Raw genomic sequence first — 13,047 nt, forward strand, 5'->3', positions numbered from 1 at the left:
TCATTGGGATCAGGTGGTGTCTTCAGAACCAGTAGGCAGGAAAGATTAAGTCTGCTGAACCTGAGACCATGGCTGCCCCTCCCACCAGGTGCTCTGTCCCAGGGAGATAAGAGTTCTGTCTGCAAACCCCTGACTGTAGCTACTGGAATTCCTGCAGGGATGCCCTGCCTGGTGAGGAGGGATGGCTTCGGGTCCCACATAGGAAGCAGTCTGGCCATGATGTGCAACAGCCACTTTGCTGCATTGTGGGGGAGTTCCGCCCAATCCAAACCTCCTAGTCTCCTTAGCACTGTCAGGGGAAAACCTCCAACTAAAGCCTCAGTAATGATGGTCGCGCCTCCCCTGGGAACTGAGTTGTCCCAGGCGGACTCCAGACTGCTGTGACATCAGCGAGGATTTCAAGCCAGTGGATTTTAGCCTGTGGGGCTCCGTGGGAGTGGGACCGTCTGAGCGAGACCACTTGACTCACTGGCTACAGCCCCCTTTCCACAGAAGTGGACATTTCTCCTGCCTCACTGGAGTTCTGGGTGCTGCTGGAGTGTGTAAAAACTCCTGGGCTGAGCGCCGTGACTCACGCCTGTAATCAAAGCACTTTGGGAGGCCGAGGCCGGTGGATCACGAGGTCAGGAGATCCAGACCATCCTGGCTAACACAGTGAAACCCCGTCTCTACTAAAAATACAAAAATTAGCCAAGCATGGTGGCGGGCACCTGTATTCCCAGCTATTCAGGAGACTGAGGCAGGAGAATGATGTGAACCTGGGAGGCAGACGTGCAGTGAGCCAAGATTGCACCACTGCACTCCAGCCTGGGCAACAGAGCGAGACTCCGTCTCAAAAAAAAAAAAAAAAAAAAAAATGCCTGCAGCTCATCACCTGCCCAAACAGCCGCCAACAAAAGCAGCTATCATTGTTCTTCCCAGTTTTGTGTTTGAGACCCAGTTTTGTGTTTGAGGCCCTGGTGATGTAGGCTCCTGAGGGCATCTCCTGATCTGTGGATTGCAAAAATCTGTGGGAAAAGCTTAGTACCCTTGGTGGGTAGCACTGTCCCTTACCACTTCCCTTGCCTGGAGAGGGAGGTCCCCCTGCCCTGTGCAGTTCCTGGGTGAAGCAATACCCTGCTTCTTCTCGCTCTGTGGGTCATGCCAACCATGTAGTCAGTCCCAATGAGATGAACTGGGTATCAGTTTCCAACTCAGTTGGAAATGCAGAAATCACCCACCTTCCTCCTTCCTCTCACCAGCAGCTGCAGACCACAGCTGCTTCTAGTCGGCCATCTTGGCCCCTCCCCACAGAGGTAAGTTTAATAAGTCTTCTAAATTTGTCCTTGCCATAATGATCAGTGATGATCTGTCTTTTCTTTTTTTAATTATACTTTAAGCTCTAGGGTACATGTGCACAACGTGCAGGTTTGTTACATATATATACATGTGCCATGATGGTGTGCTGCACCCATTAACCCATCATTTACATTAGGTATATCTCCTAATGCTATCTCTCCCCCCTACCCCCTCCCCACAATAGGACCCAGTGTGTGATGCTCCCCCTCCTGTGTCCAAGTGATCTCATTGTTCAATTCCCACCTATGACTGAGAACATGCGGTATTTGGTTTTCCGTTCTTGTGATAGTTTGCTGAGAATGATGGTGTCAAGCTGCATCCATGTCCCTACAAAGGACACGAACTCATCCTCTCATCCTTTTTTATGGCTACATAGTATTCCATGGTGTATATGTGCCACATTTTCTTAATCCAGTCTGTCACTGATGGACATTTGGGTTGATTCCAAGTCTTTGCTGTTGTAAATAGTGCCGCAATAAACATACATGTGCATGTGTCTTTATAGCAACATGACTTATAATCCTTTGGGTATATCCCCAGTAATGGGATGGCTGGGTCAAATGGTATTTCTAGTTCTAGATCCTTGAGGAATCGCCATACTCTTTTCCACAATGGTTGAACTAGTTTACAATCCCACCAACAGTGTAAAAGTGTTCCTATTTCTCCACATCCTCTCTAGCACCTGTTGTTTCCTGATTTTTTTAATGATTGCCATTCTAACTGGTGTGAGATGGTATCTCATTGTGGTTTTGATTTGCGTTTCTCTGATGGCGAGTGATGATGATGATCTGTCTTTTAATAACTTAAATGCTTTCCACACTTCAAGACTGTCACCCACATCAAAAATAAAATTATATATCTGCCGTATTACCAGGATTTTAGAATGTCATACTTTATCCTCTAATTATAGGTCAAATAACTAAGGTAGAAAGGAGTAAAGCAACTTCCATGTATGTAGTGAGGATGTTGGGGGATCTGGGAATAAAATTCTGCCTTGGGATTCCCAAGAGGTTGGTGATTGTGATTTTTGTACTCTTAGAAACAAAATAAAATGACATTCTGTTTTGTTCCTCTGCTTACCGTATTCAATTCTCTAAACTACAAAATCTCTGCTTATCGAGATAACTTGGATTGTCAATTTTTTGAGCTCAGCAAATGCATTTCCTGAGCCCTCGTGAGTAAAGCTCTGTGCTGGTCACAATGAGTATCTGTGCCCAGCTTAGCCTGGGTTGTGAGAAAATCAATAGCCAACACCCACAGGCTATTCTGGTAAAAGGGAGATGATAACAAATGGTGGGGTTTTTTTCTTTTTTTCTCTTTTTTTTTTTTTTTTTTTTTTTTTGAGATGGTGTCTTGCCATGTTGCCCAGGCTGGTCTCGAACTCCTGGGCTCAGGCAGTCTTCCCTCCTTGGCCTCCCACAGTGCTGGGATTACAGCGTGAGCCACCACACCTGGCCTTGTGATGGTGGTTCTAATAGGGCTGGGCTTTCAACCTCCCAAGGATTCTGATCAGTCAGCCTCAGGAGAATCTTCTGCAGAGAGTGCCCAGCTGCCAACTGTCATAGTTGAGTGTCACAGAGTGGCATGGGTCTCCTCCCACTGTTTCATTTCACAGATTACACGTTGTTAGTAGGAACATCAGCAGAAGGAGCATGAGGAAGTTCCTTCTAAGAACTAGAAAAGATATAATAATGCTGCTGGGTGGGCTGTAGATTTTTAAAAAGTGATCAAGGGCCTTCTCAGAAAGTGATTTTAGGAACTATAATGCATAGAAGGGATCAATTATAGTGTAAGAAGTGAAAAATTATTGCACTGAACAGCATCTAACAGCTTCTGGAGAAAACATATTTCCCAACTGACCCTAATGATGGACTTAAATGCCAAAAAACAGAACCACTAACTTCCATTATCTTGCAGAAACAGGAGAATCTTAATACACTTAAAACTGGAAAAATGTCTGTGCCTCTAGGGCCATGCAGTGAAACAGACTGCATGGTAGGTGACATAGGCAGGGGCAGAATGGAGTTTATGACAGTGGCCATAAGATGATGAAAAAATTATTTGGGCCCTTGAAGCAGCAGATGAACTGGCTTAGAGGAACATTGCACAGTTGTAGAAAAACAACTTTTGCAAAATTTTCCTCCACTCAGTGGGCACTACATATTTATTCTAGGATCTGCATTCATTCTTTCAGATTGTCTACTTATTGGCTTGGGCCTACAATGACTTTTCTGAGAGAGGTAAGGGATTAGCATAATAGCACACACACACCTGAAAGAAATAGTGAATTTCTAATTTTCAGATTTTAGTCTCTGACCTAACCAAAGAATTGACCAATATAGATTTTAACTATTAATAATATTAATGATGCTCACAATTATGAAGATTTAAGCACATCTTATGATAATAAGATATGCTTTCTAAAAAAAGAAATGGTAGAACTGTAGTCCAGGGATGTTAATAAAAGTGGCAAATAACATTACATCATTTAAAAAAAAAAAAAAAGATGAGGTCTCACTATGTTGCCCAGGCTTGTCTCAAACTCCTGAACTCCAGTGATCCTCCCACCTCAGCCTCCCAAAGTACTGGAATCACAAGCTGGAGTCATCACCTTCGGCCCATATGATCTTAACATCTAACAGGAAACAGGTAAAAGAAGGAAGAAGGCTGACAACCCAGTGTACAGATTCATATGTAATATACAAACTGTTCATTGGTTATAAATCAGCAGAATTAAATCTATGTTTGTACTGGCTCTTGGGTTCTGTCATAGAGGCAGAACATTGAGAAATAAAAAATTGGAGTATAAGATAAATTCGTTTAAGTAACTAGACTTTAGTAAACCACAGACAAACATTTAAGAAACCACCTTTAAAGCTGTTTGTGAGCCATGTTTTAGCCTATCAAGGTTGAACTCTAGGAGAGATACATAATGACAAATGAATGCTTTTGTTTTTTGTGACACAGTCAACAGACCCACTGGGAATGTGACCTTGTGAGTCACCCAGGTAAGCAAACTTGACATGATTGGATATAAACCTAGGTCAATAACTAAAGAGGTACTCAAATGTGCTACACATGTCAACTGTGACATAACAAACTGAAGGCCATTCATTCTCCCTTGAGGGAATGAAGCTGATACAGCAGGGGACTGCAGAATCAGGGTCCTGATGCTCACATACTGAAGTGAGTGGGCTCCTACTTCAGATGTGTAATACGATCTACTGTCACCTAAGGCTGAGTATCCCACAAAGAAATCCCCTCAGCCCAACATTATTAGTTATTTTAAAGCTTTTGGTCTCATTTTATAATAGATCACACCAGAAATAAGAATAGTCAGGATCCGGTACAAACTCATGATAACTTGATAGATATTTCATTGAAGACCATCACAAAGTCCCTGATACTACATAATGCTGGAATAAATTATTGAATACTAAATTTTAAAAAAGGGATAACATTGCAGATAAACAGACAGGCACATGGGAAGCCTCATCAACTGCATGAGCACTCTTAAGGAAAACCTATTGATGAACATAACAGAACATTTCACATGCATTGATCCACAAGGTGCACACTCTGCCCAGCCTCAAAACTTAATATAGATTGGGACGTTCCTCTTCCTTGGGCTGATGATAAAGCTCCAAGTAAAATGAAAAAGATTCTTTTCACCTGGTAAATACGCAGGACCCCCCCCCTCCCCCGCCCCCAAAGATGATGTCACTGCCAAATGTAACTTCAATTTGAAAAGCATTTGTTTCTAGCAGGATACAAGATCAATATACAAAAATCAATTCTATTTTATGTAATTCCAATGCACAATTGAAATGTAAAAAGCAATACCGCTTCCAATAGTGTCAAATGTATAAAATACATAGGGATAAATCTGACTGAAAATTACAAAATGTTTCACAGAGAACATAATGAATACCTAAAAACTGGAGAGAAATTCTTTGTTCCTGGGTCAAGAGACTTAATATTGTTGAAATGTAAATTTTCCCCAATTTGATCTATAAATTCAATGCAATTCCGCTCAAAATCTCAGTGAGCATCTTTGGTAGAAAGTGATTAGCTGACTCCAAAATTAATATGAACTAGCATAATCAAAATGCTAGTAAAATGAAGAACAAACTTGGAGGACTAGCTCTACCTGATTTGAAGAATTATTATAAAGTTATAGTAATCAAAACAGAATGGTACTGGGATATGATCTCATGCCTGTAGTCCTAGCACTTTGGGAGGCTGAGGCAATCCCTCTATGTGGATTGCCTGAACTCAGGAGTTCGAGACCAGCCTGGGCAACATGACGAAATCTCATCTCTACTAAAAGTGCAAAAAGCCAGGCATGATGATACACTCCTGTAATCCCAACTACTGGGGAGGCTGACGCATGAGAATCACTTGAACCCGGGAAGTGGAGATCACACCACTTCACTCCAGCCTGAGTGACAGAATGAGACTGTGTCTTAAAAAAAGAAAAGAAAAAAAGTTGATAAAATAGGAACAAAATACAGAGTCCAAAAATAAACCAATGCATATATGGAGAAAAAGATATTTGACAAACATGAAATAGAAAAATATTTAAAAATGTATAAACTTTCAACAAATGGTAGAGGATTTTCTTTTAAACAAATGGACATGATGTCTATGTGCATATAAAAATAAGTAAAAATCAGATTCACGTGTCATTCCATATATAAAAATTAGTGTGTATCAGAGGCTGGGAATAAGAGTGGGGAGAGGGTAGAAGTTGGTTAATGGGTACATTAGGTTAGGTTAGGTTGTGCCATACAGTTAGGTTGAAGAAATAAGTTCTAGTGTTCAATAGTGCCGTAGGGAGACTAATGTTAACAATAATTTGTTGTATATTTTTTTAAAATAGCTATAAGAAAAGAATTGAAATGTGTGTAACACAAAGAAAAGATAAAAGTTTGAGGTGATAGATATCCTAATTACCCTAATTTGGTCATTACACATTATATACATTTATCAAATTATCACACATACTCCCAAAACATGTACAACTACTATACATCAATTAAAACATTAATGAAAAGTAGATCATAAACACATTTATGATGATTGAAATCACATCAAGTATTTTTCTGGACCACAATAGTATGAAACTAAAAATCTACAGAAGGAAAACTGGAAAATTTCACATATAAGTGGAAATTAAATAACATGCTTTTGAACAGCCGATGGGTCAAAGAACAAATCTAAAGGAAAATTTAAAAATATCTTGAGACAAACAAAAATGAAAACAAACATAATGGAACCTTTGGAAACAGCAAAAGCAGCTCTAAGAGGCAAGTTTATGATGATAAATGCCTACATTGGCTGGGCACAATGACTCCTGCATGTAATCCCAGCACTTTGGGGAGGCCAAGGTAGGCAGATCACTTGAGGTCAGGCGTTCGAGACCACCCTGACCAACATGGTAAAACCCCATCTCTACCCAAAATGTACAAAAATTAGCCCAGCATGGTGGCACGCACGTGTAATCCCAGCTACTCAGGGAGGCTGAGGCAGGAGAATTTCTTGAACCAAGGAGGTAGAAGTTGCAGTGAGCCAAGATCATGCCACTGCACTCCAGCCTGTGCAATGGAGTGAGATCCTGTGAAGGAAGGAAGGAAGGAAGGAAGGAAGGAAGGAAGGAAGGAAGGAAGGAAGGAAGGAAGGAAGGAAGGAAGGAAGGAAGGGAGGGAGGGAGGGAGGGAGGGAGGGAGGGAGGAAGGGAAGAGGGAGGAAGGGAAGGAGGGAGGGAGGAAGGAAGGGAATGAAGGAAGGACAGGAAGGATGGAGGGAGGGAGGGAGGGGAGGGAAGGGGGGAGAGAGAGAGAGAAGATAGAGAAAGAAAGAAAAAGAAAGGAAAGAAAGAGAAAGAAAGAAAGAAAGAAAGAAAGAAAGAAAGAAAGAAAGAAAGAAAGAAAGAAAAGAAAGAAAGAAAGAAAGAAAGAAAGAAAGAAAGAAAAAGAAAGAAAGAAAGAAAAGGAAACCCACATTAAGAAAGAGGGTCTCTAATAAATAACCTAACATTATACCGCAAATAACTAGGAAAATAATGAAATACAGTTAGCAAAAGGAAGGAAATAATAAAAATCAAAGCAGGAACAAATGAACCAAAGAATAGAAAAACTAGAAAAATTGACAAAACTGAGTTAATTTTTTGAAAAAATAAAATTGACAAACTTTTCACTAGACTAAGAAAAAAAGAGGAGTCAAATAAATAACATCAGAAATGATGTGGAGGTATTTCAGCAGATGCGTCATAAATAAAAAATATCATAAGGAACTATTATAAACAACTATATAGCAACAAATTGGATAACCTATAGAAAATGGATACATTCCTAGACACATACAACCTACACAGATTCAATCAAGAAATAATACAAAGCCTGAACAGACCAATAACAAATATGAAGCCAGCATCACTCTGATAGCAAAGCCAAAGACACCAGAAGAAAAGAAAACTACAGGTCAATATCTCTGATGAACATAGATGCAAAATTCCTCAATAAAACAGTACCAACCCAAATTCAACAACACATCAAAAATAATATATGTCTTAACCAAGTGGAATTTATCCCTGGGGTATAAGTTTGGTGTAGTATATGCCTTATTTGTTGAGAGTTTTTCTCATGAAAGGATGTTGAGGTTTGTCAACTGCTTTCTCTGGATCTACTGAGGTGATCATGTGGTTTTCATCTTTCATTCTGTATCACATTGATTTGCATATACTACACCATACAAATTTAGAGGTGTTTTTTTTTTTTTCTATTTCTGTGAAAAATGCTATTGGAATTTTGATATTTTAACAATATTTATTCTGCCATACCATAAACATGGGATATCTTTCCATTTATTTGTACCTTCAATTTCTTTAACAATGTTTTATAATTTTCAGTGGATAGATCTTTGCCTCCTTGGTTAAATTTACTATTTGTAAATTATATTACAAAGCTATAGCAATCAAGACTGTATGGAATTGGCATTAAAATAGACACATCGACCAGGAACAGAATAGATAGCCCAGAAATAAACCCAAGTACATAAAGTCAACTACTTTTTGACCATGCCCCCAATAACACACAATGAAGAAAGGATAGTCTCTTCAATAAATGGTATTAGGAAAACTGGGTATCCACATGCAAAAGAATGAAATTGGACTCGCATACAAAACACACAAAAATCAACTCAAAATGGATTAAATACTTATGTGTAAGACTTAAAATCATAAAACTCCAAGAAGAAAACAAAGGGGAAAGGCTCCTTGACATTGGTCTTGGTGATGACTTTTGTTTTGCGGAGTGGGGTGGGGGTTGCAGGAGATAGGACACCAAAAGCAAAAACAAATGGGACCAGCTGGGCATGGTGGCTCACACCTGCAATCCCAGCACTTTGGGAGACTGAGGCAGGCGGATCACCTGAGGTCAGAAGTATGAGACCAGCCTGGCCAATATGACGAAACTCCATCTCTATCGAAAATACAAAAAATTAGCCAGGTGTGATGGCAGAAGCCTGTAATCCCAGCTACTCAGGAGGCTGAGGCAGGAGAATCGCTTGAACCCAGAAAGTGGAGGTAGCAGCTAGCCAAGATTGTGCCATTGCACCCAAGCCTGGGCAACAAGAGCGAAACTCCACCAAAAAAAAAAAAAAAAAAAAAAGGGACCACATCAAACCAAATAGCTTCTGCACAGCAAAGGAAACAACAACATGAAAAGGCAGTATATAGATTTGGAGAAAATATTTGCAAGCCTTATATCTGTTAAGGATGTTAAATCCAAAATATAAGGAACTCATAGAACTCAATCACCGAATAAATAAAAAATGGACAAAGGACCTGAATAGATATTTCTCCAAAGAGAGCAAACAGATGGGCAACACGTATATGAAAAGTTGCTCAATATCACTAATCATCAGGGAAATGCAAGTCAAAATCATGATATCACCTCACACTTGTTAGGTTGGCAACTGTATAAAAGACAAAGGAGAAGTGTTGGCAAGGGTGTGTAGAAAAAGAAACACTTGTACACTGGTGGTAGAAATGTAAACTGGTACAGTCCTTATGGAGAAGAGCATGGAGTTTTCTCAAAAACTTAAAAATATGACCCAGCAATCCCTCTTGAGTATATATCCAAAAGAAATGAGATCAGCACCTACTAGAGATATCTGTGCTCCCATATCCATTGCAGCATTATTCACAATAGCCAAGATATGGAAACAACTTAAATGTCCATCACAAATAATGTTTTTACTTATATGTGAGAACGTGCAGTATTTGGTTTTCTGTTTCTGCATTAATTCACCTAGGAGCATGGTATGTTTCTCTATATGTTTGTCTTGTCTCTGATTTCCTTCCACAGTGTTTTACAATTCTTGTTGTAGAGATTTTTCACCTCCCTGGTTAGCTGTATTCCTAGGCATTTTATTCACTTTGTGGCTATTTTGAATGGGATTGCATCCTTGATTTGGCTCCCAGCTTTGATGTTACTGGTGTATAGAAATGCTACTACTTTTGTACATTGATTTTATATCCTGAAACTTTACTGAAGTTGCTTATCATTTCTAGGAGCCTTTGGGCAAAGACATTCAGTCAACTACATTTGACTGTAACCCCAATAACACCCAATGCGGAAAGGATAGTCGGGCAAAAAATGGGGTGTTCTAGGTATGGAATTAAACCATCAACAAAGAGAGGTAGTTTGACTTCCTCTGTTTGTATTTCAATGCCTTTTATTTCATTCATTTGCCTAATTGCTCTGGCTAGGACTCCCAGTACCATATTGAATACGAATGGTAAAAGTGGGCATTCTTGTAGAAGTTAGGAAGAGCTCAAATGAAAAATCTATGAATCAACAACTCTGTGCTGAAAAAAATCAAAGAAAAAAATTAACAACCCAACATTAGACCAAGGGGAACTAAAAAAAAGAAAAGCAAACCAACCCCAAAGCTAGCACAAGAAAGGAAAACCAAATCAGAGCTGAACTGAATAAAATTGAGATGTGAAAGTACATAAAAAAGCTCAACAAATCCAGAAAACAAAACTAGAAGAAATGAGTAAATTCCTGGAAACTTACATTCTCCCAAGATTGAACTAGGAGAAAACTGAAATCCTGGAACAGACCATAAAGTGTTTTGAAATTGAATTGATAATAATAAGCCAACCAACCAGAAAAAGGCCCGGAACAGGTGGATTCATTGCTAAATTCTTCTATAATGAAGAGCTGGTAATAATTCTACTGAAATTATTCCAAAAACTTGAGGAGGAAGGACTCCACCCTAACTCATATTAAGAGGCCAGCATCATTCTGATACCAAAACCTGGAAGAGACATACAACATAAAAAGAAAACTTCAGGCCAATATGCCTGATGAACATAGATACAAAACTCCTCAACAATATACTAGCAAATCCAACCCAGCAGCACATCAAAAAGCCAATGCACCATGAACAAGTAGGCTTCATTCCTGGGATGCATGGTTGGTTCAACATACATTATATGATTCATCACATAAATTGAACTAAAACTGAAAACATGATTATCTCAATAGATGCAGAAAAGGCTTTTGATAAAATTCAACATCACTTCATGTTAAAAAACTCCCAGCAAACTACACACCAAAGGAACATACCTCAAAATAATAAGAGCTATCTATGACAAACCCACAGCCAGCATCATATGGAATGGGCAAAAGCTGGAAGCATTCCCCTTAAGAACTGGTAAAAGAACAAAACAATAAATTACACTTCAATAACACTTTTTAAAAATTGCTCCTCAAAGACATTGGTAAGAGAAAGAAAAGACAAGCCATATTTAAGGAGAAAATGTTTGGAAATTATAGATCTGATAAAGGACCTCTGTCTGCAACACTAAGGGAACTCTCAAAATTTATTAATAAAGAGACAATCAAATTTTCAAGTGAATAAAAGATTTGTAGAGATATTCAGCAAAGAAGATATATGGAAGGCACATAACAATATGACAAGGTATTCGATATCATTAGTCATTAGGCAAGTGCAAATTTAAACCACTGTATATCAAGTAAAATGACTAAAGTTAAAAGAATCACCATTCCACATATTGGCAAAGATGTATGGAAACAAAAACTCTCATACACTGCTGATGGGAATGTGAAAGTTTACAAGCACGTTATAAACAGTTTAGCCGCTTCTTAAAATAGTAAACCTGTACCTACCATATGATACTGCTATTTCACCCAAATGAAAGGAAAGGATATGTCCATACAGATTCATTGATAAAAGCTTTAGTTTTATAACCAGAAGCCATCCGAATCCATGAACAGATGAATAAATAAAATAAATTGTGATATATTCATCACATGGAATATTAGCAGTATAACACAGTGATCTATTAATACACATGACAACATGGCTACATCTAAAAATAATTATTCCGAATTAAAAAATCAAACTAAAATGATTTACATAGGTGTATAATTCTATTTATAGAAAACTTAATCTATTATGATAGCCAACCAGTAGTTGCCTGAGGTGGGGTAGAAAGGTGAGGGAGGAATTACTAGTGACACAAGGACACTTTGGAAGTGGTAGATATATCCACTACCTTTTTTTTTTTTTTTTGAGATAGTGTCTGGTTCTGTCACCCAGACTGGAGTGCGGTGGCACATTCTTGGCTCACTGCAACCTCTGTCTCCTGGGCTCAAGTCATCCTCCAAACTCAGCCTCCCAAGTAGCTGGGACTACAAGCACATGCCACCATGCCTGGCCAATTTTTGTATATTTTTTAGAGACGGGGTTTCACCACGTTTCCTATGCTGGTCTTGAAATCCTGAGCTCAATCTATCCACCTGCCTTGGCCTCCCAAAGTGCTGGGATTACAAGCATGAGCCACCATGCCTGTATATATTTACTATCCTGATTGCAGATGTATACCATGCTCAAACTTTTTAAATTATACACTTTAATTATGTGCAGTTTTTTGCATGTAAGTTATATCTCAATATAATTGCTAAAAGTTTAAAATATTATTTTAAAACTGCCATAGCTTGATTTGATAAATCTTTTTATATTTAAAAACTGATATAATTCTGTATATTATCAGGACAAAAGAGAAAAACCATGTGATTACCTTGACATACACAGAAAAAGCATTTGGCAAATTGAAAACTTTTTTCATGATTAAAAAAACAAACTCTCAGCTTGATAAGAACAGAAGACAACACTTCCAACTCTACTAAGGGCATATTTGAAAAACCCACAGGTAACATTAATAAGATTGAATGCTTTCTATTAATAGAGAAAAACGTGGAATATCTGCTGTTACTCTTTCAATCCAGGATTATATTAGAGATATTATGCATTGCAATAAAGTAAGAACAATAAATAAATAGAAACATTGGACAGATTGAAAAGAAAGAATTGAAGCTATCTTTCTTCACAGATCATGATTATGTATGTAAACAATTCCAGAAATCTACAGAAATTTACCAAAACTATTAAGTGAATTTGGCAATGTTGCAGAATGTAAGTTTAATATAAATAGTCTGTTGTATTTCTGTATATTAGCAATGAGTGTTTGGAAAATAAAATAAAAATACAATTTCATTTAAAGTAACATCTGAATACATGATGTGCTTAGAAACAATCAACAAAATTTATGTAAGGCCAGAACACTGAAAACTACAAAACACTGCTTTGAGAAATTATTTAAAAAAAAAACTA

This window comes from Chlorocebus sabaeus, chromosome 20 (genome assembly GCF_047675955.1).
Source record: "Chlorocebus sabaeus isolate Y175 chromosome 20, mChlSab1.0.hap1, whole genome shotgun sequence".
Taxonomy (NCBI): Eukaryota; Metazoa; Chordata; class Mammalia; order Primates; family Cercopithecidae; genus Chlorocebus; species Chlorocebus sabaeus.